At 33.0% G+C, this 26,386-nt stretch overlaps 1 protein-coding gene across 1 annotated transcript in view; it reads right to left on the bottom strand.

Annotated features, from left to right (window-relative positions):
* LOC125076917 overlaps positions 1-25,838 on the bottom strand; it is a 63,170-nt gene extending 37,332 nt beyond the window's left edge. Inside the window, exon 1 of the mRNA XM_047688677.1 lies at positions 25,580-25,838. The gene's annotated coding sequence lies outside the window, so the exon portion shown is untranslated. The remainder of the gene's footprint in view (positions 1-25,579) is intronic.
* Positions 25,839-26,386: the final 548 nt, after the last annotated feature.

Genomic DNA, 26,386 nt, shown 5'->3' on the forward strand with positions numbered 1-26,386 from the left:
GCATAATCCCGGCACTATACGTTGGAGCAGACATTCGTATCTTTGCACTTTCTATCAACAAATATGAAAACATCGCGTGAGTATTGACAAACATTATCGGATACACTTAAATTTATGGATTTTTAATGTGTGACTATACTTAGCTTTATTTTTTATATTTGTTTGTCAAATTGGTTTAATATTATAGCAATTAAATAGAAAGTTAACAGTAGTTCTCATTGTTACTAATCACCAGCTCTCCACGCTTATTTTATTAAGAGTCCACTTAAAACGACGAAAAATCTTATTTTTTGGGTTAGGGACCAGCTCTGGCGTAAGCCGAACATCTCCCCAGACTTCCAAGCGATCTGATAAATGGCTTAAGAATTCATAAAGGACAAACAAACATAAATTAGTGTTTATTTATTTAAAAAAAAATTGCATTTTTAACTCTTACATTTGTTTTTCTTTTCTGTTTGGATGTATATATACCCTAGGATACCCTGTACTTCCAGTTTGGTTAAATTTAAATGTCAAGAATAAATTGAACTCTGTTATATGTTTGTAAGAATTTTATAGTCTGTGGTGTACCATTTCTGTTATCGATTTACAATTTATAGATCCTTATAATAATTACATATCAACGACAACGGACATCCTAACGTCAAAATTATGTTGATATTTCTGGATAGAATACAAATGCCGGCATTTCTAATGTTAATACATACCTACATTGTCCTTCCTTAATTTATCAAAATCAATTCCCACACTACCGTTTGAACAAAATAGGATGCATAGAATATTGAACCATAAGTACTGACTGACATTATTCACGTCATCGTTACAATGAAATGAGGCACACGATCGAATGACACAAAATGGTATCGAGTATAAAATGCGATGAGCGCGGGAAATGATACGATATTGTAACAAGACGCGTCATTTGTCAATAGAAGTGAGATTTAGTACACTTTTAGAGATCGCGTATAAACGAGCTATTTTTGTCGCTTACGTTATTTCGCTGGATTTTTATGTAAATGTTAGCATTTGTGGGGAATCTGTGTAATGAAGCATCATTAACATGAATTTATGTTATTGCCTTTGGTTTTTATGTGATGTTTTTTTTTTTGTTGTGATAGCATTTATTACTAAAAAAAATATTGCCTACGTAGCCATCGTACGTCATAGACTTATTTTTTTCGGATAAATAGTCGAAACAAATTTAAATTAAATCCAAAACGTTTTTTCATTTAATTTATTACACGAATTCATAACTTCTATTTATTAATAATATCATAATATGTAAAACTGCTAGATAGCTTACATCATTATGTTATGTAGAGAATTAATACAGATATTATAAAATATTTGTTAAACAAAATATTCATTTTATTTTAATTTAAGGGAGAAACAAGTATAGAAGCGGAAGACTTAGATAAATAACGAATACCGAATTCAAAGATTACTAAACTTGAGGTGATAAAACCACATCGATAACATATATATTGCTTATTGGCAGAGCTATATATTCCACTGAAAGGGTTGGTAAAAATATACTAGTGGGTCCCTGCGAAATTTCGCGTTTATTCAAAAGAGTTCTTAGGAAGTTCGAAACCTATGATGACAGTTTGATTTATTTGAATTAGACAGTATATTATAGAATTTATTGATATAAAAACTCTTTTTAGATTTCTTAATAAGGAAGATGTTTTTTATTTTTATTTTGTGGCTTTTATTTGTGCCATGAAGGCGCAGATTATTATAGGTTTTGATTTTTATTTGCTCACATGTGACATCGACAGACAAACAGCTGCAGAAAACAAAACTCGCACGTTTATGAAGACAGTCCGTAACAAAACGTTTATAAAAATGTCTATAAAGCCTTCCTGTCAACGGCGGAGGCAATAAGACTAGGTACATAATTTGACATAATTTAATAAAAAGTAAGATAAATTTTTAGTTTTAGATTGAATAGATGTTAAAAATACAAGGAAATCCATACAATATTTTCCCGTTGGACGTTTAATCGATGAACTCGAACCAAAAAGAGATTAACAAGGATCACTATGATTAATTACAGTTTCTGTGTAGAGTTTAAATATTGAATATCGATAAAAATCGTTAGTGCCAAATCTTGCTCGGTACCGTATTAGTACTCGACTGAAGTATAAATTCAAAAAGTTAGATACTTGTTTAACTACATATTATTATTTAAAATAAGAATGAAGATAACTAATAGTAATCACTTACTTATCTTAAGTTGTTTACTTTGTGGAAGGGCTGTGTGCCTGTCTGGTTAGGTTTTCTTTCATTCATCATATATTCTACCATTAAATAGTACTACTTAGTATCGTTGTGTTCCGGTTTAAAAGGTGAGTGAGCTAGTGTACAAAGGACATACCATCTCAGTTCCCAAGGTTGATGTTGCATTGGTTATTTAAGAAATTATGAAAATTTCATACGGTGACGATTTCTACCGACAGTGGTGATAACTCACCGTCAGGGGCGTTCATCTGCCTGACCACAAAAAAATCGATTAGAAAAATCGTAATAATCTTTTGATTCCTATGGGAAACAAATAAACTCTTCAAGTAAAAAAAAGCGAACAAAATAGATTACCATATTTCAACAAGGAATATAAACTTCAATAATTGGTCCATTGGGTGCTATAGTACCCAACTTATGAAACGAAGAAGTGCAATTCATAATTAAAAATAATTCTGTATAACTTCTTTAGAGTCTTAATTTAAATTAAGTGTCTAGAAAAAAAAACTTTTACAGTATTCAAATACCGTATAATATTTTTTTTATTCATTTTTGCTATATGGTTTTGTAATCTAATAAGGTTGGACAAAAGTACATATTTTTTTAAATCATTTGCCACGAACTTGACGCAGTTTAAGTTATCTGTGACAATCAATCGATAATCTTATTACCAACTGAGTTCCTTATGATGATGTACTGATTGTTCTTCTCAGTTAAGTGTACATCGAAGGTGCCTGCATTTGTACGAAACTTGTCAAATAGTAATTCAAAAAGTGAGTCTTACTCACGGTAATGAAGTAAATTTTGTTTTACATTACCTATTTCTGATCCCTTTTATTTTCACAGACTGATTCCATGATTAATAATCGAAATACTATAAAAAGTTCAATATGTTATCCTTGATGCTCAAATCGACTTGCACGTGGCCAGGCTTTATAAGAAAATGCCTCTGTTTAAAATTAATTATGAAAAAATAAAACTTTAGGCATGATTTTATAATAGTCATCAAAAATACCAAACATTAACATTTACGATGATGTCTCGTAATCTGATTAGACGGCAAATACAACACGACAATAATTTAGGCGCAGTACTTACGTGTTTTCCGAGGCACGGCAATGTAAAGGCCGACTTCCAGATTCGGTATTGAAAGTGAAAATTTTTAGGCTGAATAAAAAAGTTGATGGACTGAAACAGGATCACGGGATCAGTAGCGTGTAAAACTAGCTAGTCCAAAGATGCAGTCACGTTCTTTTTTATCAGATAGGTTTTATTTTTCCGATTTTTCAACAGTTTTTTGAATAGTTTTATGGGATATATATGCAACAGTCGAGTTATCTCAGCGTGTTTTGTATGATAATTCGCAATACACGGGTGATGTATGATGCTATATATCAAATAACAAAACGACGCGGAGAGAAATTTGTTTTTTGTTCGTGTATATTCCATATAAACTTTTTACGCAAAAATATTATGCGGAACATCTTTATAAGCTTTTTTTTATGTTTAATAATTATTTAATTATATTTTAATTATAAATTTAAATAACATCGTTAAAAATGTGTACCATGTTTAGTAGATAATTTTGTATTTTATTAATTTATAAACAGTCGTGATATACACATTTTTTGGTGAATTTATTTGTTTCGAATATCTGTTTCATTCTTAATTATCAATAAGATACACCTACACATTTTGAGTAATGATGAATTGATAATTTGATTTATACCTAAATAATTAGTTTGGACTTGGTGCTACAACACTGAACCTCAAGCACATCGACGTTACAATCGAACCTCGCTATTACCAAGATATTTGAGAAAAAATATTATTTGGATGCGCAAAAAGCAATAAATCACAAAAATTAGATTTTTAGAATTTTTGTCTGTTTGTTTGTTTATCTTTTCATTTGTTACAGCTAATCTCGAAAACCGCTTTACCGATTTGGATGCGGTTTTCATTGATATACTGATATACTGATATACTGTTGTTAACTCGGGGTAATATATAGGCTTTGTTTTATTAAAATCGGTTCCCAAAAATTATACATATATGTCAATTTAAAAAAAAATGTCATTGATAAAGTTAAAAATTATATAATTTGAAGCCCAACGTAAGTTGAGCTTTCAGCAATATAGTCGATCATATGAAATAGGGTTTAACTTATACTGCCGTAGGGTATACTTATACTATAACAAGCCGCGCCCGGTGACGCCGTCCATAGGCCATTAGGGCCAACAGCTTACTCAGTTCGAAAAAAAAGCGGCGCTGCCTGTAGTATTGAATAACGCTTGCAGTGTGCACGTAGATTACAATAATATTTAAAAACGCTTGCGGCTACAATACTATTTTTAAAAACCAATGTATTATGTCTCCGTAATATAATTAATAAGATAGGTAAATACATTATAGGTACATATTACTTTGCATAGATATATTATAGAATAGGTTAAACTTTTGTTTATTAGTTAGCTTGGTTGCTATGTTTTATACTTAAAATCTTTTATATAAGTATTATTTTCGATAACTTGGATAGATAAGTAGACTTACTTCATTATTATATTGTTTCTTAAATATGTGCGCCTTCAATAATTAGTTTAGTTTTACAAAATATTATTTAATTAAGGTAGTAGAACATTATGGGTTAGAGTGAACTTTGGTTATACATATGTTTATTTGGATGGGTAAATTGGCTATCTGATTTTTTACTATGTGTGTTAGAAAAATGTGTGAATATTTAGTCTTCTTCTATATCTATCTATATCTATACATATAATAAAAGTCAGTGATCGTTATCTGTACATAGAAGATATATAAGATGATATAAGGGTTTACGCCCCGGTTTCTTCCCACTCCAAAAAAATTCATTGACATTTAAGCGAGTCCAGTGTACACGGCTAGCTTTATGTGGCTCTGTCCCGTGTTCGAACTGCAATAAAATCTATGCTTTAATCCCCAATCAAATACTTACAAATACTCAACAAGACAAATACTTATTGGGAACTACAATACCAACATAGACTCAAAGATAAACAGATATGTCAACCATACAATACTAGTATTTTGTGGCTTAAAATCACGCGAACGGAGTCGCGGGCACCCGCTAGTACTTAATATTAGTGTACTAAGGTCATACAATTCTGAGGGCACTAATTGTTTCTCAATAGTCAAATATTATCGCTAGTTATATTAACATTTGTGTCAAGTAGTCTCAAAAAATATATTTTTATTGTACTCCAATAAACATAAGTATACATTAACATAATATTTTTAAAAAAATTACAAGACGGCCTGATCGGTAAAACAGCGAAAAAATAGTTAACATAGCTTTACATTTTATTTGTATTTTGTCTTTGATATATTAATAGGTTATAACATAACCATAGACTACCATAAGATAAAACCGTCGCAAATCAGGTCCAAAACTCTAAAATGTCGGTTGCATTCGAGCTTTCAATCGTTTACGTAAAGTTTTCAAGATTCAACGGGTGTGCGCTGTTAACGGTGAACAGATAACACAAATTATGGATAAAAACGCAAGCTCGTTAAGTCGAGTAAACTTAAATCTTACATTGTTTTGTTTAAAGCTTAAAATGTATCGTTGAATAAAAAAACCCTGGATTTATTTATAAAGTAAAATTTATATTTATAATACCACAGATATCACAGAGAAATGTCATCTAAGCATATTAATATGAGTTCTGGTGTCGCCTTTCCCGCCTAAATAACTTTTGCATAAGCAAATGTCAAAAAAACTTCACACACACATTGAAAAAGCATTTCCTTATAGAAAGAAATAAAAGATTTCAAATGGTGATTAAATATTAAGAAGTTGAATATAATTATAAATAGGTAGGTATTAAATTAGTTTGTACTGTATTAGTTGAAATTATTAATATCAGTATTTTATAATTGGGTGTTAAGATTATGTAGCTGATTTTTGTATCGTAAATGTAAAATAAATTTAGTGTTTTTTTAAGTCGGCTTTATTTATTTTAAAAAAATAATGTCGATAAGTATTTTAAACAATGTTGCTTCTGAAATTTAATTTTAAATTTTATTAAATCTTGTAAATAAAATAAAAACTTTCAGACTTCGTTTGGATAAAATAAGGAATTTATACCTAGATATTTTTCAACTAATGATAAAATTCATCTTCAGTGGTTGCCAACCGAACTATTATTCGTGCTTTGCTAATGAAACGGAAAAGTTCGTTGTATTTTTTCACACATTTATTTAAATATACCTTAACACTAGTAGTCCGAATTACAATGTTTACAAGGCAATATTTATCTTTATAAAATGTTGAACGTGCCGTGCCATGCACATGCTGTGTCGTGAATTTTACAAGATAAGATAAATAAAGATCAGTGTGTAAATATATAAAAATATATCTACACACATAAATACCTAATAAATACAAGCAAGTATAGGATATACGAACACATAAAAATGTAACGTTTTTTGTATTACAAATGTTTGAAATTTGAGGTTATTCACCTTTCAAGCAAGCAAAAGAAAAATTTTCTTAATCCGTCCAGACGTAACTACGTATAAACGAAAGAAAAATTATTCAGCCTAATTGATAACCTCCTTAATGAAATCAAATCAATACTATATATACATATATATATGTCTTTGAACAAACAACTATAAATAGTAAATAATATATTTGGAAATATCTTTCTTTCATGTTTCGTTTCTATGAGAATATTTGCGTTGCCTATCCGTAAACAAATCCGCCTTGATGTGGTATAAATCTTTGTATAAATGAATATTATGAAAATAATATCAAAATGGTACTTTTATCCTCTCACATATAATCTAAACTTTCCATCCAGCAGAAACGAAAGAATTATTATAATCATTCGAAATCGTAAAATTTATAATAATTGAATTGTTATTGTATGGGAAATAAGTAGCACTCACACACACACATAAACACACCTACATACTCGTAATTTTGGTCTAAGTTATTTGCTGTTATAAAAAATTTAATTGTTCGTACGTACTTAATGTTGTGGTATTGAAGATCGGGGCTATCTAAAATAAACACTACTTGCTAGATTTGGTTCCTTCACTATTACAGACCTGTTTATAACACAATAAACTTTTTTTTTTTTTGGAACGAATATTTTTTACGCAGCTTAGAGTTAGCTGGCGGAAATCATCACGTAGGAAAAAACCTTTCCCTGCCTTTCTCTTTGTATTGTATACGGTTTTAATTAAAATAATTTAAACTTTTTTTTTTGTTACAGTTTTAATTCACACGAGATTTTTAATAAAAATATTGTCATTGTCATTTCATTATTATCAAACGTTAATTTATTTAATTGTATCTAATAATATCTATATTATATGTGTATCTAAAACACACAGCATTGTTTGAAGAAGCATCCATAAATCTTACCATAAACAATTAAAAAATAAAAGTTCATCTTACCTCTCTTTCCGTCCTTTGTTACCTTTCTCTTTCACACACAGCAGAGCGCGCCATTTTGTTTCAAATTTGCGCGCCACTGACATTGTCAAATCATAGCGTTTGTAAATCTTGCCGCGTAAACTTTTAAAATTTTTCTATCAACTTTTAGAAGTTCAAAAATTAAATAATATAGTGAATTTTTGTTAAAAACGTGCTTGCAGAGCATTAAGGAAACCATTTACAAATGAGTGTCGTAAACGGTAAAGGTAAGGGTAAGGATATGACGGATGCCGCTGCTTCGGATGGAGAGCGGTCGTCTCGACAAGTATCCGAGGTGTCCAGCGATCAAAGAGAGTCTTCTTCATCTTCGGAAGATGAGGAGGGCTTGGCGTCACCTCCACCTAATAAGCGACGTAAGTATAAACACCGTGGGTCGGACCCGCGAGTTGATTCACTAGTTAATCAGGTAGATTACATTTCAGGCTACTTAACTCAGTTGCCTCATTATATTGTGGCCTTGACTCAAAATTCGCAAGTAAATAATATGAATCCCAGTAGTGTGGAGAGAACAGATGTTCCTGCGAGTGAATTTTTAGTAAATCCTTGTCCTGTTATTAATAAGTTGCAGATGGGGGATATAAACACAGAGTTTGATGAGAAGAGGGTTATTCCCGTAGCTATTAAGGAACGTTTAGATGAAGTTACACGTTTACAACATTTTGACACTCAGGCTTGGAAGGGAATTCGCTATAAATCAACATTACAATCTTTTGCTGCTTCGCCAGGTTTTGTTGCATTAAAGGTTAATGAGGAACTTTGTAATTTTAACAAGACTAAGGATTATTTAGCATCAGCTGAGAATATGTTAGCCGGCTTAACTAATGCAGAGCTGGAACAGAGGGAAATTTTAAAGAGTAGCTTACAAGATATTGTTAATTGGGCTGCTTCAAATCCAAGAGATTTAAATGCTACATTACTCTTTGATAAAGTATCAACACTGTTTGGTCCAGGTTCATCCTTACATAAATGCTCTGAAAAGATTATGCAAATCATTTGTGGCAGGCGAGGTGAATGCATTGAAATAAGAAGAGAGAGAATTTTAAAAGAAATTAGTAATATTAACCTGCGATCAACTCTAAGAAACATTCCACCAAGCTCAGAACATTTATTTAGTAGAGAAGCCTTGCAACCTTTAATTCAGTCCTTAGGTGGTTCACAAACATGGCTTAACATGCCAAGCTATTTGAAAGAAAAACCAACAACACATGATCGTCCATCCACTAGTTACAAATATGATAATAAATCACAAATTCAAAATACAAATAGAAACTTTAAGACCAGTAAGAAGATGAGGAATAATAATAATAATTTTCGTTCATTTAAGAAACAATCTAACTTTCGAAACAACAACAAAGAAAGTGCTACCAACTTTACCAGGAAACAGAAATGACATTATAAGGACTCAGAGGGTGTTTCTAGGGGGATGTTTGCAACAGGCAGTTCAAAGATGGCAAGCTTTGGGTGCAAACCAATTTATTATAAATATAATTACCAGAGGCCGCATACCTTTCAAATTGAAGCCTCCTCTTCAGTACCCAACAGTCAAATTATTAAAGAAATTTGCAACAAAGATATCCACAAATATGACTACAATAGTTCAGGACCTAAAAGACAAGGGAATTTTAGAAACACCAAGGATATTGAATACGGGTTTTCTATCCAAGATGTTTTTGCTAAGAAAATCAGATGGTGGGCTCCGTCCAATATTCGATCTAAGAGGGCTCAACCGATATATTGCTACAAAGCATTTCCACTTGGTATCTCAGATGGATGTCATAGACTTGCTACAGAAGAACGACTGGATGGTCAAGATAGATTTACAACAAGCCTATTTCCACCTACCAATAGCAGAATCACACCGAAGATTTCTTCGAGTTTACTACAACAACGAAGTCCTACAGCTAACAGCTCTACCCTTTGGCCTTTCTTCTGCCCCCCGAACATTTGCAGCCTTATCAAACTGGATCGCAGAGATCCTGCGAACAAGAGGTATCAGACTAATGGTCTATCTGGACGATTTTCTTTTAGTCAGCCAGGACAGAAGCTTATTGGTGAACCAAGTCACAGAGACCATAAGCATTCTCGAGAGTCTGGGGTGGCATATCAATTTTCAAAAATCCCTGATAACACCTGTTCAGCAACTCGAATACCTAGGAATTTTATGGAACACTTACAACTTTACAATGGCCCTACCTCAGATGAAGGTAACAAAGATTCAATCTGTAATCCAAAAAATTCTAAGGGCGGGCTGCTGCGCTCTTCGACAGACACAGAGTCTGCTAGGCCTCTTAAACTTCGCAAATATGACCATTCCCCGTGGACGCCTACACTGTCGGCGAATACAGAGGTTTTTAAAGATTTTTCCTCAACACAATTTACGACAAAAGTTAAATGTTCCACCTCTTGTGAAGCAGGAGTTAACCTGGTGGCTCGAAGCCATAGGCCACAGTTGTGTGGATCTGGACCAGAGGGAGATCACTCATTTCTTAACCACAGATGCAGCGGATGCAGGCTGGGGTGCTCAATTAAACGAGATTTGTCTGTCAGGGAAATGGTTGCGACACCAGAAGTCTTGGCATTCAAACGTCAAAGAGATGTTTGCAGTGTACTGCGCGATAAATTCACGACAAGTGAATCTAAGAGGGGCGCACATTTTAGTTCAGTCAGACAACAGGACTCTGGTGGCGCATATAAGAAACGAAGGAGGCACGCGCTCTCTAGCCTTATTAGAGTTGACCATGAAGCTAATGGAGTTGGCCGAGCGGCTCCACATAAAAATTTCGGCGGCGTACCTCCCGGGGAGGTACAACGGCATAGCCGACCGCCTTTCAAGGAATCGACCAGTGCCGGAATGGCATTTGTTGCCCCCGGCCTCGGAGGCCGTATTATGAATATGGGGCGTCCCCGAAGTCGACTTATTCGCGTCCCAAGACAGCGCAGTCGTAAAACGGTACGTAACCTGGGACTCCAGAGATGGTTGCGCCTTATTCTGCGACGCATTCAGTCGACAATGGAACTACGATTTGGCTTGGGTGTTTCCACCACCAAGTCTAATGCCAAGGGTGTTGCGTCACCTAAACACGGCCAGGGGGACATTTATAATAATAGCACCACAGTGGACACAATGTTTTTGGCTGACAGACTTACGAGCACGAACTCTGGCAGAACCATTGGTGATACCAGACCTACATCATTATTTAATAGATCTGACAACGGGGAAGAACCCACCACATCTGGAGAAGTTAAAGCTGCTAGCGTGGAAAGTTGGGGGTGGGCAGATAAAATAGCGCACTGGTCCTTAGAGGAAAAGGAATTAATAAATAAGAGTTGGCGAGCAGCAACTAAAACTACTTATAAGGCCCCTATACAAAGATGAATTTTATGGTGTAAATTCCACAGAATAGATCCTAAGATGCCTCAGGCTATAGATGTTGCTAGATTTTTAGCCAAAATTTATTTGAAAGATGGGTTAGCTTACCGAACTGTACTTCTACATAAGTCTGCAGTCTCTACTTACTGTGGTTTAAACAATTTATCAAAGAATTTTTTTATAAACCAAATATTAAAAGCTATTTCCTTAGAAAGACCTCAAGAAAGAAAGACACCAATATGGGACACATCATTATTATTTGAATGGCTTAAAGACACACCAAATTGTAATACAATTTTTGATATAGTTAGAAGAACAGCAATAATTCTTCTTTTAGCTTCTGGAAGAAGAATTCATGACCTCACACTCTTGGATGTATCTGAAGAAAGTTTAGAAATAGACCAAGATAAGGGAGTAATTAAGTTATGGCCAAGGTTTGGCTCAAAGACAGATGATATCAATAATAGACAACCTGGGTGGTTATTAAAACAACACACTGAAGAATGTTTTTGTCCAGTAAGACACATCAAAAAGCTAATTGAGGTAACCAACACTAGACGTTTAGAAGGAGGTTTAAATAACTTATTTATATCAATTACGGGTGTGATTAAACCAGCCACTCGAACAATGATAGCAGGCTGGATAAAATCAATATTTAAGGAAAAGGGAATTGATGCAACACCAGGTAGTGTAAGATCTGCTGTAGCATCTAGAAGCTGGTTGGAAAATAGACCTATAGATGAGATTTTAAGTAGAGGCAATTGGAGAAGTGCCCAGACCTTTAGAAAGTATTACTGTCGAGTAGTGGAGAAAAGGGGAGATACTTATAAGGAAGACTTACTAATGAAGAATTTTTCAAATATTTAATTAAATACTGTTATTATTTTGATTTAATATTCAAGACTAACTTGAAATACATAAACTTAGTATATTTTTGTTGATAAATATTGATCTCAATTGATAAAGTTACTTTATTTACCTAGGGGTAGAATTAATAATTATTTTCTAACTTTATTTCTTTTTTGTTAATTCCTGAGATATATTTTTGTCAATTTATTTGTTTTTTAATTATAATATGATGAATATAGATTTTATGTTTAAATATTATTTCTACTGACATGATAAGTATATTCAATTATAGGGTTCAGTAAAGGAAGTTGAACATATAGAATATATAGAATATATTAAACATCATGTTTGTTTTAATTGATTATAATTCACATAGCGTTTGTATTCTTACACCAGCAGATATCAAACAGGTCTTCAAACAATGCTGTGTGTTTTAGATACACATATAATAAATCTGTTTTGCATTACAACAAAACAGTTATTATGTGTGTGAGAAAACACACAGCATTGTAGCAAGGTGCTTGCTGGTGGTGGATGAAGACTATGATTTGACAATGTCAGTGGCGCGCAAATTTGAAACAAAATGGCGCGCTCTGCTGTGTGTGAAAGAGAAAGGTAACAAAGGACGGAAAGAGAGGTAAGATGAACTTTTATTTTTTAATTGTTTATGGTAAGATTTATGGATGCTTCTTCAAACAATGCTGTGTGTTTTCTCACACACATAATAACTGTTTTGTTGTAATGCAAAACAGATTTATTATATAATTGCGTCTGTTATGTAATACATAATATATAATGAACAAGCTGGAACTGGAATGTAAAAGCAACTTCGTTCTACGACAGATCTAGTTGATTTTATTTTTAAACGTTAAACTTGCTTAATATTTTCTCTGTATTTTTAATATTTGTTCCAGTATTTTTGTATTTTGTTTACGTGAATCCAATTTATTTTAAATAGCGAATGCAACATAATTTTATTTTGTATTAATTAAGAAGTTATTTTAAGCGTGTTAAGTATTTACTAACGTATCTTACTAGTTAGCTTATAAGATCCTGAGTTCTGAGTTTGAATCCCGAGTCGAGCGAAATAAAGCGTTTGGTGCTGTGTCGAACTTTTTCCTCTCGTGAAGGAAAAAGGGGTGCATTTGTGTTTGCACATATACTTATGTTATACTCTTATGGACTTAATATTCTCTGAAGAATGAACGCCGTGGAGAATGAACAGCATCGGGTTAGCAGAACATGAATTTTAACGCATTAATAGGATGTTTCAATACATAGAAAATAAACAAATTTTAATTTATTGAATTACAAATAGGACTCAATTTTCTAATATAGCGACTTCGCAATTGATGAAATTAATTAATATTGAATCACTAAAACAAGTTAAATATCTAAAAAAATATGTTAATTGAAAAATATTTTATAAAGCAGCAATTAGTCAATTGTAACTCGAAAATTCAAGCCCCAGTTAACTTGACGATACGGTTTCAAGATTTTTGGTGAAATAAATGGTTGTTATTTAATGTTTAAGAGCCGAAATGGCCCAGTGGTTAGGACAAGTGTGAAAATTGCGGCTTCAAACCGGGGTAACAATTTCAATGTGCTTAATAAAATGTGTTTATAATTCATCTCGTGCTTGGTGGTGTAGGAACAATCCGTGTGAAAACCTGAATATTATTTTATCATGTTTATTTAAAAATATCGATTTACTTTTAAGTTTATTTTAAGACATTATATGAGTGGTTTGTTTTCTCTCAGGCATGCGATCAGATAGCCATAAGTCGTTGAATAGAATATAAAATTCTATGCGATTTGATTCCTTTTACAAGATGAAGCAGCTAAGTGCTTTCATTCTAATTATTACGTAATCTAAGAGAAAAACTGTACAAAATTGTTTTTGGGAGTATATTTTTATTTTAATTAAATAGGTAAACTGGTAAACCTTAACCTGATAACCTTAGTAAGTGGTCCTACCAGCCATAGACAGTAACAGATTTTAAGCCAACTTGGAAACAATAATTCACAGGATCAATAACACTTCGAAACATTAAGTAAGAGAAGGATATTTCAAAATATTTTTTTTTACACATTTTGTGAAATTTACAATAAAATTTTCGTAAAAGCTATTCTAATAAAATAATGCGAAAAAAGTCGCCTTCCAATTTCAAGTCTCTGTGTCGAACAGTCAGTCAATATGGACATTGCCCTGAATTTGCAGATAATATCAATTATTTGTAGATAAACTAAAATTATAAAATAGAAAATTGTATTGTAGAAAACATTTTCTCTTTTCAAAAATTTTATGTTCCATTAAAATCGATGCATTAATTTTTAATTTCACGTTTCATTTCAGAAGCGTACCTTAAAATGTCTAGTAATATAAATTACAATTAATTTTGTTATATTTATACATGTTTCAAAATCATTAATTAAAAAAACAGCGAATTTCTATCTGCTTCTGAAAAGCTGGCGTAATTAATTTATAATTGTAATTGGCTGATGGAAATCGATAACGCCATAGACGACCAATGAGCGCTCAGAATTTAGTCCGATTAGTGAGTCTGATTTTGACAAGCGTTAGAGAACCTGTTCTTTTTTTTGGTGTTGTTTATGATTTTATAATAACTGTTAAACTGTTAAATGTTGTTATCGTTAAAATTAAATACTTTATTGCGTTAAAAAAAAGATGTATATCGTAAGTATACACACCACAGACTCGCAATGGTTTAGAGAGCGGCGTCGAGGAGGGAAGATGACGGTATAAGAAAGCTTCATGCCGTTTTTTCATGTTATTGGTAAGCAGATAGGCAAATAGGCCACCTAATGCTTCCGTCCTGAAACTGAATGTATTTTGAAAAAAATATCTATTACTTACTCTTATAATTTATTGCGTGTCATGTAGATATATAACAACAGAGTAACATAAATATAAGTATATATATAATATATTTTAAGAAATGGCTGCGGCAGTCTTATTAGGTCAAAGCGATCTCTCACAGACATACTTCGAGGAAGTTTAGGAAGAGACGAGTGTAGGAAATTAAGATTTTTAAAGTAGAACTATTGTATAAAGTTAAATTATAATTAAATATACACATACCAACATAGACAGATAACAATAATATACTTAAAATATCCGCCTTTAAATGTCCCGCTGCTGCTCTAAGGCCTGTTCCTCCTCGAGGAGCTTATTACACCAAGCTGTTTTAATCCAGTTCGATAAATACAAATTCGGTTAACATTCATTCGACACATCTAACTTTATTCGTAAAATTTTCTTGAACCACCGAGCATGAGATAAATATTCATTTTTATGATATAGGTTTGTGGACGAGCAAATATGCCACCTGATGGTAAGCGGTCACCACCGCCTATAGACAGTGGCGCTGTAAGAAATACTAATCATTTCTTATATCACCAATAAGCCACCAACATTAGGGGGCTAAGATGTTATATCCCTTGTGCGTTCAAACCGAAACATAACAGTTTTAAGTATTGCTACCGTCAAGGTAGAATATCTTAAAGTTCGACAGTACGGCTTCCACAAAGCCCATCCAACAAATTACAATGTTCCTATGAATTAATTATGGGAAAAAACATTTACATAAGTAGTGCTCAACCAAAGGATTAATTACAACTGTCGACATACTCATTGTTATAAAGGCCGCATTACCACTTATCATCTGTATCCACAGAGCGATTCGATACCGAACCATATATTTGTATTGTTGGAGTTTCAAATTTATGTTTAGATTGAATAGAAGTGAAAAGTTTTCAAAGTGAATATAAGCTTACTAGGGACAAAAGCAAAACTGCTTTCTACGAATCCATATATATCGAAGGCTAGCCCCGAGCAATAACAGCCAGTATAATAAAACCTCGTTTGTAGCTAAGTAACTACAGTAACGGAGTATGACTACAGCGTTATTAGGTGCGAAAGAGTAAATGTTAAAAGTAAGGCCTTTTTATGGGCAGGCTGACCCTTAGACGTCGAAAACAAAAGTTCAACGGAAGATTTATGAGTTTCGTTTCGAGATGTAATCGTTTATTTTTCTAACTACTTTTTTTACTAATAATGAGACCGAGAATGCGTAGTAACTAATAGGCGTGAATTTCAACCGAAGACTGCGAGTTCAGTCTACACCACTAAGTATTCATGTGTTTTATTTGAGGTTATTGTTCATCCCTGCTCGGGGGTGAAGAAAAATATCGTGAGGCAAACTAGGGGCCGATTCTAACAACTTATAACAGTTATGATATCTTCCGGATACTTCTATTATATTTTTTACTTCGACTATTCGTCACAAAAACAAATCGCAGCTCAAAAATAATCGTAAAGAGGGGAATTCTACTTATTAATATTGGTTACGATAAGATTATATTTCGATTTAACTACGAGCGAACTGCAACGGGATCGCTGTGTTAGTCGAATAGGAAACGGCTGGACGGCAACGATGTCGTTTCGATTGCGATAAAGTGACAATTTGGTAGTAGAATTTACGCCCCGCATGTGTTGAATGAAGTTCTGCCACCTGTTTGTTTAGCAACTTGTACTGAAGAATCCCAATTTACCTCATAAATATGGCATAAGAGACATTATTTTACTTATAATAAATTCATTTCTTTCAATTTGTTTACGTATTTTTATATTAGTTGTATTCAGACTCTCGATCCGTATCAAGTCAAGTGTTCCCGTTAATCCTGGTTTACCTTGTTTCGTAGATTTTTTTTTTATGTAGAATCATTTATATTTTTGTATTTGGAACTTCTACTTCTAAATATTTCCTCAATTTTTTTTAATCTACACATAACAATAAAAATGGGAACATCAGTTAGTATAGTAAGTAGTAACGAGATCGCGTATAACGTGAACGGTGTGTCAAACTCTGTACAACTTCGTGGCATAAATCCTAACTTCATGAACTCTAATGAAAGCACTACCTCGTAATTGTGGTCGTCGGGGTGAAATTGTTCATGTCTTAAATTTATCTTACGAGCATTTTGTTCATAAGAGTAACTACCGTAAAGTTGTAAGTTCTTCTTGATGAAATGTTATATTATGACATATATAGATATGTGTACATTAAGTGAAGTAAGAGCCGAGCGAAGCGAGGTTAAGCGAGGTTAGAAGCGAGGTTAAGGCCGCCCCTAAATGCGATTTAAATTATAAACACAAATTAATTGTATGTTACTAAAAATTCAGTATCATTTGCCCAAGTTTGAACCCCTTTTTTCATAGAAGGAAATGCATTTACGTATCCCGCTCGGTCGGAACCGGGACGGGTATGTGGGACTCCCGTGACAGAAGGTCTTCTTCTGCGCAGCGGGAGCGAGTCGATAACGTCCTCCCGCTGCCTTTCCGCTTCTTCTTTAATCGACATGACAATACCGATTCATTGGCATACTGCCACCCAGACCTCTTCACTTTTAGCCATTCTTAACGAGGGCCCGAAATGAAAGATCTCCTCTTAGATAAAACTGCGCGAGGCTCTGCCAAAGCTGGGCACTCTGCGCGCGTATGCTCGGCCGTATCCACGGCTCCATCGCCGCCATGCCATCACTCCACTGACGGCTCCCTTTCAAACATCTCGCACAGGTATTTGGCGAAACACCCGTGGTCGGTCAGGAGTTGCGACAGATGATACGTGAGTGGACCGTGTTTGCGCTCGACTGACTCTTTAAACGCTTTGAGTTCCCCGGCTTGCTGACAACAAACTATTAGCGTTGTATGATACCGTGCGGTAAGCTCGAACCGATCTGAGTGCCATCACCCGTTACGGACGTCGCAACGAGGCGACATTACGAGCACCCAATCGTACCCGATATTCCAAAGTAGCGACACCAATACAAAAAAGTGAAGGTAGATAATAATACATAATAATATTATAAGGAGATGTAGTGTGCCTTTCCGAACGTCATACGTCAAGCTGTCAGACATGTTATAAATTATTTCGTTTTAGGCGGGAAGCAGGGCGAAATACGGTCAGGCGTATCATTGTTAAGCTGTTTTTGTAATAATTTTAGCAAACCAGAAATTATTTAAAATATTTTGTTATTAATTATTATTATTTTATATTAATGTAAAAAAATATGTTTTTGTTAATAATATATTATGTTAACTTTCATACATTATTTTGGTCCTTCTTCAATGTCTAACGGTCCTTAATTCCGGTCATGGGCTATGTTAAGGGATAAATAACGTTTGTGTATTTAATGCTTAATAGATCTAGATCTGCTTGTAATACGGACAGCAATTAGCAATTTAAAGCCTTTCCATGACAAACTGTCTAAACATACGTCGACTAAATGTACAAGGCCTGTTATATAATCTCTAATCTATACATAGGTATAATAAAATTTTAGTGTCTGTTTGTAATATTAAAATAACCGCTTTTTACTAAATGCATATGTATGTATACACGATACATATACCAAAATAAGATTTTTACATTTTTTGTCTGTTCGTTTGTTCCGGCAAATCTCTAAAATGGCTGGAACGATTTTGATGGGGCTTTCACTAGCAGATGTAATAAGGATCACTTATTACATCAGCTATCTGCTAGTGAAACTTATGGTACTTTTATATTAGAACAAACAGTTTCCCGCGACTTTGCCCGCGTCGAAGTTGAATATATTTATAGATTAACTTAAAAAGGATTCTACTTGCCAATATTCATGGCACTAGTTTTAATAATTTACGCTCGGCGTACATTTAAAACAACACAACTAATTTTTATGCGATTTTTTTTAAAAAAAATTTCAAGAGAAACTTTTATATGTACAATGCATGCATAATATAGTAGAGAAACACTGATAATTTTAGAGAATTCTAATGAAATGTCGTAAATTAACACATTTTTTGCGCTTACATTGTAAAGACTGGCTGAACCCTACTGCAGTACTACAGTATTGTACACCTTAAAAAGGACTACCAAAGGTCCGCGATGGTTTGTCTATCTGTTAGGGATAACCCACAATAACCATTTATTATTCTTTACTTTTTACGAGAAATAATGGTTTATCTACGAAGTGATTTTAAGCAATTCAGCATTAATCCAATTAAGTACCTTAAATACATTGTGCATTTAATATATTTATATTAATACGGGCCTTTGCAGCATTTAATTTAAATATATTTTCGAGAATATTACTGTTTTAAAATGCAGGGACATTGCGGTTTGTACTGTTTAATTACAAAAAAAGCTGTAAATGTTGTATAAAGATATTCTGTAGTATATTTAGTAACAGCATTGCACCCATGCGAAACCGAGGCGGGGCGCTAGTACAATATAATAGTATTGGAGAGTTTGTGAGGGTTTTCCAGAAAGTAACTTTTCTTGTATTTGTTTAGATAGAGATACAGAGGTTATGGGCTTTTTAATTTCAAGTTATGACCCTTAAGAGCGGAGCTGTAACTTTAAAAGTTGGCAAATTCATACGTTTAATAAGTATGTATAATTCAAATTTCACGCAGGTGAAAATTCGAGGTATAACGCGAGGAAGGTTAACGCTAGTATTGAATACATAAAAACGTAAAGAAATATAACTCAACTCTTAATATAATAAAGCGAATATAAATGCTTTTGTTCGCACAGACTTGACTTGACTTCGAATAGGGTCGACCTTGTCATTCTAAAACTTTTGCTTAAACTATTTATGTTTTAATCATTACAAACTATTGTTGCTTTATTTATTAGCTATATTTAGAAAGTAACAATTATGTCCTAAATAAATAGCTTACTAAAATGGTCAGTAGTCGTGCAATAACAGTGCTCATAAATAAAAAAATGTGGAGAAAATTAATCCTGATATAATGTTACTTTGTATGAAACGACATCTTGAATCAGCACTCTGAGTACGGCGCTAATTGGACTAAAGTAAATTTGATATTTTATTCAAGTTGTATAACAGCTTTGTTATACATGTTATAAATGCGACAAAGGTGTAACACAATATGTTCTGAATAAAAAAAAATGTCGTTTTAATTGGGTTTGAACATAACATGAAAAAAAAAATACTTATTGAGATCACAAGTTCGTCCAAATGATGGGATTTGTGATTGAACAAAATTACTTCTAGCATACGTTCTATTATTTCACGTATATTGCCTTCACGGAAGATCAACGCTGTTACAGACACGACATATGCTCAACGAAGACCATTTTGGGTATAGTAGCTCAAATAGTAATCAAGTAATTTTTTATTGTTTATTTTTAGGTATTTCATATTTTTTGTTAAATTTAAAATCCTAGGCAGACTGAAATATGCTCCATCTGATGGTAAGTGGTCATCACCACCCATAGACATTTGCACTATAAGAAATATTAACCATTCCTTATATCGTCAATGCGCCACCAACCTTAGTAATGTTATGTCTCGGTTACACTGGCTTACTTTCTATGGTAATAACTTAAACGCTCTCCAGCATAAGACATTCATTGAAAAGACCTAAAATGGTTATCCAATACATGAGCTCATGCAGTCGCGTATGCAGAATGTCAAAATAAAGGTGGTCACCCAAAAATGAAGTTGGTTATAGTCATCCCGTTTATATTCAGCCAGTTTTTTTCTCCCTACCAAACAAAAATTCAATAATCCGCGGTGTGGTGAATAAAGCACCTATTCGAATTTGAATTGGCAAGTTCACCCCATACATATTCAGTTTGAGGAAGCGACGCACTGCGCAAAAGTTTTGGCACTCTCGCTTGCATACAAAAAATGAAAGTGGCTTGCGACGAACGAAATGGCGCATTCCTTTGGCTGATCTTAACTTGACCTACATATTATGCTAAATACTTGACATCACGAATTTATATTGCTAAATCTTATTTATCTATATTTAGATAAAACGTTTGTGTTTCCTGTGCATCATTCGCTTACGTTCATTCATCACTTCTCACGAATGTTCCCAATACAAAACTCATAGTTTATTAGCATCATGACCCGAAAAAATACTCTTCTAGTCAAAAGTTTATATCATGTATTTTATATGTAAACAATATATTTTACTTGGTGGTAGGGCTTTGTGCATGCCCGTCTGGGTAGATACCACACACTCATCAGATATTCTACCGCGAAACAGCAGTACTCAGTATTGTTGTGTTCCGGTTTGAAGGGTGAGTGAGCCAGTGTAACTACAGGTACAAGGGACATAACATTTTAGTTCCCAAGGTTGGTGGCGCATTGGTGATGTAAGGAATGTTTAATATTTCTTACAGCGTCATTTTCTATGGGCGGTGGTGACCACTTACCATCAGTTGGCCCATTTGCTCGTCCGCTTACCGATAACACAATATATATATATATATATATATATATATATATATATATATTAACGCAATAATGCCACACAGCCTGTAAATGTACTAGAAGGGCTGGAGCTTATTCCACCACTTTACTATAATGCGGGTTAGTGGATATATATGGGGCAGAATTTCGTTGATATAGAACACATGTTTCCTCGCGATGTTTTCCCTCACCGCCCGCAGATATTAATTATTGACAGAAATTAAGCATATGAAAATTCAGTAGTGCTTGCATGGGATTGAGCTTGCAATCATCAATAAATAAAAATACATCAAAATTAAATAAATTTAATTATTTGATTAATTCAAATATTTATTTATAAAATGTAAACTTGGCTTATACAAAACGATAGAGCCATTAATGGATTTTGGAATTTAAATTGAAGCTTACACATTATTAGTACATTCGGTCTTAAATAGAGCAAGGTGAAGGTTTAATGCTATTCTTTATTTGATCAAACACTGAAGGCGAGTAATCGAAATTGTAGAGATAATAATTTACCAGCTGCCGTTATTGCTATGAGCCATAGACCGTGTAATGATACTTCGTCAAAGCAAATACCAAAGCTACGACATGTTTATATTAATCTGGTATATATATGCAGGTACAGATTAACATAGTAGCAAATATATTCCTATAGATTAAACCTTTTTTGTTTTTCACTGATTATTTGGATGGTTAAGTAAAAGTATGTAGTGTTACATTATGTAACTGATGGTATGGAACTTATCAGGTAATAAATGGCCCACTACTGGGTACAGGTTTCAACTCTTTAGGTTTGATGGTTATTCCATCACGCTACTCCAAAAATAGTGGGTTAATAGAGATCTAACACAATTTTATGCGATACATGCATATTCATCATGAGATGAATTCTAAATTGAAATGATGAACATGTATACTCGGATTTGTTCGGATTTGACTGTCTGTGTTTGATTTGTCTTTCAGTTACGCTTGACGAGCCCTTCATTGGGCCATTTGGGCTTTTTTTCGTAACTGGCCACAAATCTTAAGGTAGTTTATGAATTTATAAAGAATCATGTCTATATTTAGAATGGTAAATAAAATACTTTTAAAATGTTATCTGTAAAAAATAAATAATGCATGTTAAAATTGTGACTATAATTATGTTATTATTAAACAAAATAATTGTAATGTAAATATACAAAACCACCTGTTTTTAATGTAGATATTACCAAGAATAACCTCTTTTTTTAATATTTAATATTTATAAATTTGCCGAGCTGAGATGGCCCAGCGGTTAGAACGTTAGTTGCGGGTTCAACCCAGACAAGCACCACTGAATTTTCATGTGCTTTATTTGTGTTTATAATTCATCTCGTGCTTGGCGGTGAAGGAAAACATCGTGAGGAAACCTGGACGTGTCTAATTTCAACGAAATTCTGCCCCATGTGTATCCACCAACCCGCATTGGAGCAGCGTGGTTGAGTGTGCTCCAAACCTTCTCCTCAAAAAAGGCCTTAGCCCAGCAGAGGGAAGTTTTTTTGCATTATGAATGCATTAGCAGCCCGTAAATGTCCCACTGCTGGGATAAAGGCCTCCTCTCCCTTTGTACATTACAAAGGGAAGTTTACAGGCTGTTAATGCAATAATTCAATGCAATATTTATAAATTTATATATACTATTTTTAATTCAAATACAAGCCCATTTATCATACATGTCATTTTATATAGTCTACATATATGACTGAATTTTTAATACTTTTTTCACATCAGCTTTTGATAAATGCAAAAGAAAAAAATATATCATGTAATGTAATTGTTTGTTCCTTATTATAATGAACTAAGCAATTTAAGTTTAGGAGAATAATTTTCCGCTCTCTCTAAAATTTCAACATAGTTGTTGTTGAAATTTTCGGAGTTATTTATAATTGTACCCGCATGACTGTCCAATGCCATATATTTTCTATGAAATAACCTACTGTGGTATTCTGTAAGAATTCACTACCTATTTCACTCGTGAAATGTTGACAACAGACTTACAGTGATACCCCAGTTATCAAACTGGGGTATCACTGTAAGTCTAACGTCACACGTATCAACGTGTATCCTAATTATTATTACAGTCAATGTCACATTCTGACATTCGTCGCTCGAGTTCTGCGGTGAGCTACTGAAGGTAAATCGTAATAATAATACTATGTGAAAGTTCGTCATCTAAATATATTATTAAAAGTAAGTTTAACACCAAGGCCTCATATGCAACAAATATATTTTTTGTTTAGTAGACAGCCTAGATGGCCTCGAGCTGTCGTCTGCCTTAATGAGGGGTGCGGAGGAACAAGATCACTCTTTTTCGACCCACGTAAATCAATCACAGTTCGCCAGCCGATAATAAAGCAACCCATTTAAGATTATTATATTACACAGTTATTTAAAATTACCTTCAAATTATATTATCATGATTATAAATATAAATGAGCATAATTTTAAACTTATTTTGATATAATTAGTTTATGTTTTGTTTAATTTGTATGTAATAAGTTAAATAAATTTCGTTAATTTTAATAATAATAGTATACGTATTAACAATGAATTTAATTAATGATTCTTTCTTGTGTAAATAAAGTGTAAAATTTTGTTTGTACGAATTTTTTTTTTAGCAATAAGACCGAGAAATTTCTAGATTTATAATTCCAATTATGTATTATATGTTTCTTTAAATAAACATATATTCGTCACACAATATATATATTCTGTGACAATTTCTTTTGAACTTTATATAGACGACTTTCTTAAATCACACAAACTATAAAAAATAATAGTAATATAAGAAAATCAATTTTTGAAAAGCGATTTACGAGACGTTTCTTTTTATTATTAAATATTTAAACTTAAACTTATAAAACCGATGATAGTGTTCCGAAGATTTTTTCCTTGTGCTATTTATTGAAACATCAGAATCAGAAATCACAATGAGTTACTTTTGTTCTTTCCTGTTCTTACCTTGGCAATAGATTCTGAATTGGATAAATAAATTCGAATTCAGAACTAACTACTACCAGCATGCTTTGCTCATGTATTTTTTTTTAAATAAATAATAAAAAAGAACCGAATGTCTTTCAGGATATGATGTCCTCAAAAATCAAAGACGCTCGAACGATTAGAAGAAATTTTCTAACGGCTTCATACAAAAAATTATGAAAAATAATTGCACACGTTAAATAAAAATTTAGCATTGAACTTAACTATATTTTTCAAAGATGGTTAAACACTAACAACTACCTGTAATAATAATCAAGATACAGTATAAAATGATTAGTAAATTGAATTATTTATTTATTATAATATACAGACGACCTATGTACTAAAAATATTTCGTTCTATTTAAAAACCTCTCTTGCAAAAGTAATCACAAACTCTTGTTAACATTTTTCGAGTAAATGCCCCCGAGATCATTCGAGACTTACGACAATGAAGTACAAATTTTAATCCAAAAACATTTTGCCGCAGCAATTACCCAAGTTTTCAAGGGCGAGTTAAAAACGTTACTTCGCAAGCACTAATGGACTAAGTTCCGTAGTAAATTTGTTCGAAGAAGCCGAAAACAGATTATTCACGGTGTATACTTTCTTTATTATACTGTCTGTTTTTTAATATTTAAGCTGAACTCATTAAAAAAATTAACATCAAAAATCAATAAAATCTCTTTATTGAAAGATGAGCACATCATTTTAAAGAATTACATTTAATGTCAAGCTACCAACGGTTCGGGATGTTTGTTCTAAAGAAAAACAACTATAAAAACTTAATAGTACATATAATAGAAGTCCAGCGAAGATCTGCTGATGTTCAGCAAACGTATAAAATAACGCCAAAATTTATAAAAATAAAATGTGAAAAAAGCATGTGCACGGGCAACTGTGAGCCCGTGAATGTTGTAAAGTAAATAAAAAAATAAAAAATATTACATATCAGTAGTATAAATACTATTTCCATCGAATGGAATACAGTCAAAAATTTATATAATATTATTAGTAATCAGGTAATCTACCAAGGGATGTATCACTCTTCTAAAATAATGAAATAATTATATATTTTTAAATTTTTAGTTATTTTTCGGGCAACTTTTTCAATATATCTAACGTCAAATACTGTGTCACGTGAACCATGAATAATTTGATATTATAATTATTAGTTTTTATATTTATAATCTATTATAGATAACTCATAAATTTTGTGTTTACATGATCAGCGATATCTTAAAATAAATTCGTCGAAATATTTAGAAAATACGTAAATGAGAATATTTTCCACAAATGTTATTGCTTCAAATAAATGTATGTAAATTCAATGAAACTTACATGAATTCAATGAATTCGAGTCCCAGATTTTATTTGACTAAACACTTATCTGTCACACACTTATAATTGCTCACTTCACGACTAACATACATAAAAAAGTTTATTATTATTTTTCAAATCGACACTATTAAGCCCCGTAATATCAGTCAAGTTTAATTTAATTACAAATTCGCGTAATCAGCAACTTACGTAAGTTGGAACGTGGAGCTGGCATGTTTGCACCTTACCGAATGCACCCTGGCGGGCATTTGCCGCGACGCCGGCCGTCACTGTGTCGAAGTCGCTCTTGGCGCACACCGCGCATGTCTCCATCACAGTAAGCCCTAACTCACACCGACAGCTCTGGAGCTCGCACGAACCGTGAAACTTATTTTTCCTTACATGCGACCATTGTTTCAACGAGTGAATTCACGATGTTTTGAACAGCAGTCGTTTCACAAATATTTTTCAACGTTTCGCGCGATCCGTGAATTATTGCGGGCATTGTTCCAATAATTCGTTCTGGTGTGCACTTAGCTTATGTACTTCACCTTTTAAGTATTCATAAGGTAACGTCGTCTATCAATAATAAGTTTCTTAGCGTATTTTATAAGGATCTTGTCCAGTAACAATATGAGTTAACCTAAGTTAATATAACTTTTTATTATTAATAATTTGTGTAATACGATAACTTTTAATATTCTTAGAGATGTTTTAATGATGGTTATGAAATTTGAGACTCTTATAGAAATGATTAGAGTTCTATCTAGTTTGCTTGGAAAAATTAAGGCCAACAACATAACTAATTAAAATTTCTTAGACAAGTTT

This window comes from Vanessa atalanta, chromosome 1 (genome assembly GCF_905147765.1).
Source record: "Vanessa atalanta chromosome 1, ilVanAtal1.2, whole genome shotgun sequence".
Taxonomy (NCBI): domain Eukaryota; kingdom Metazoa; phylum Arthropoda; class Insecta; order Lepidoptera; family Nymphalidae; genus Vanessa; species Vanessa atalanta.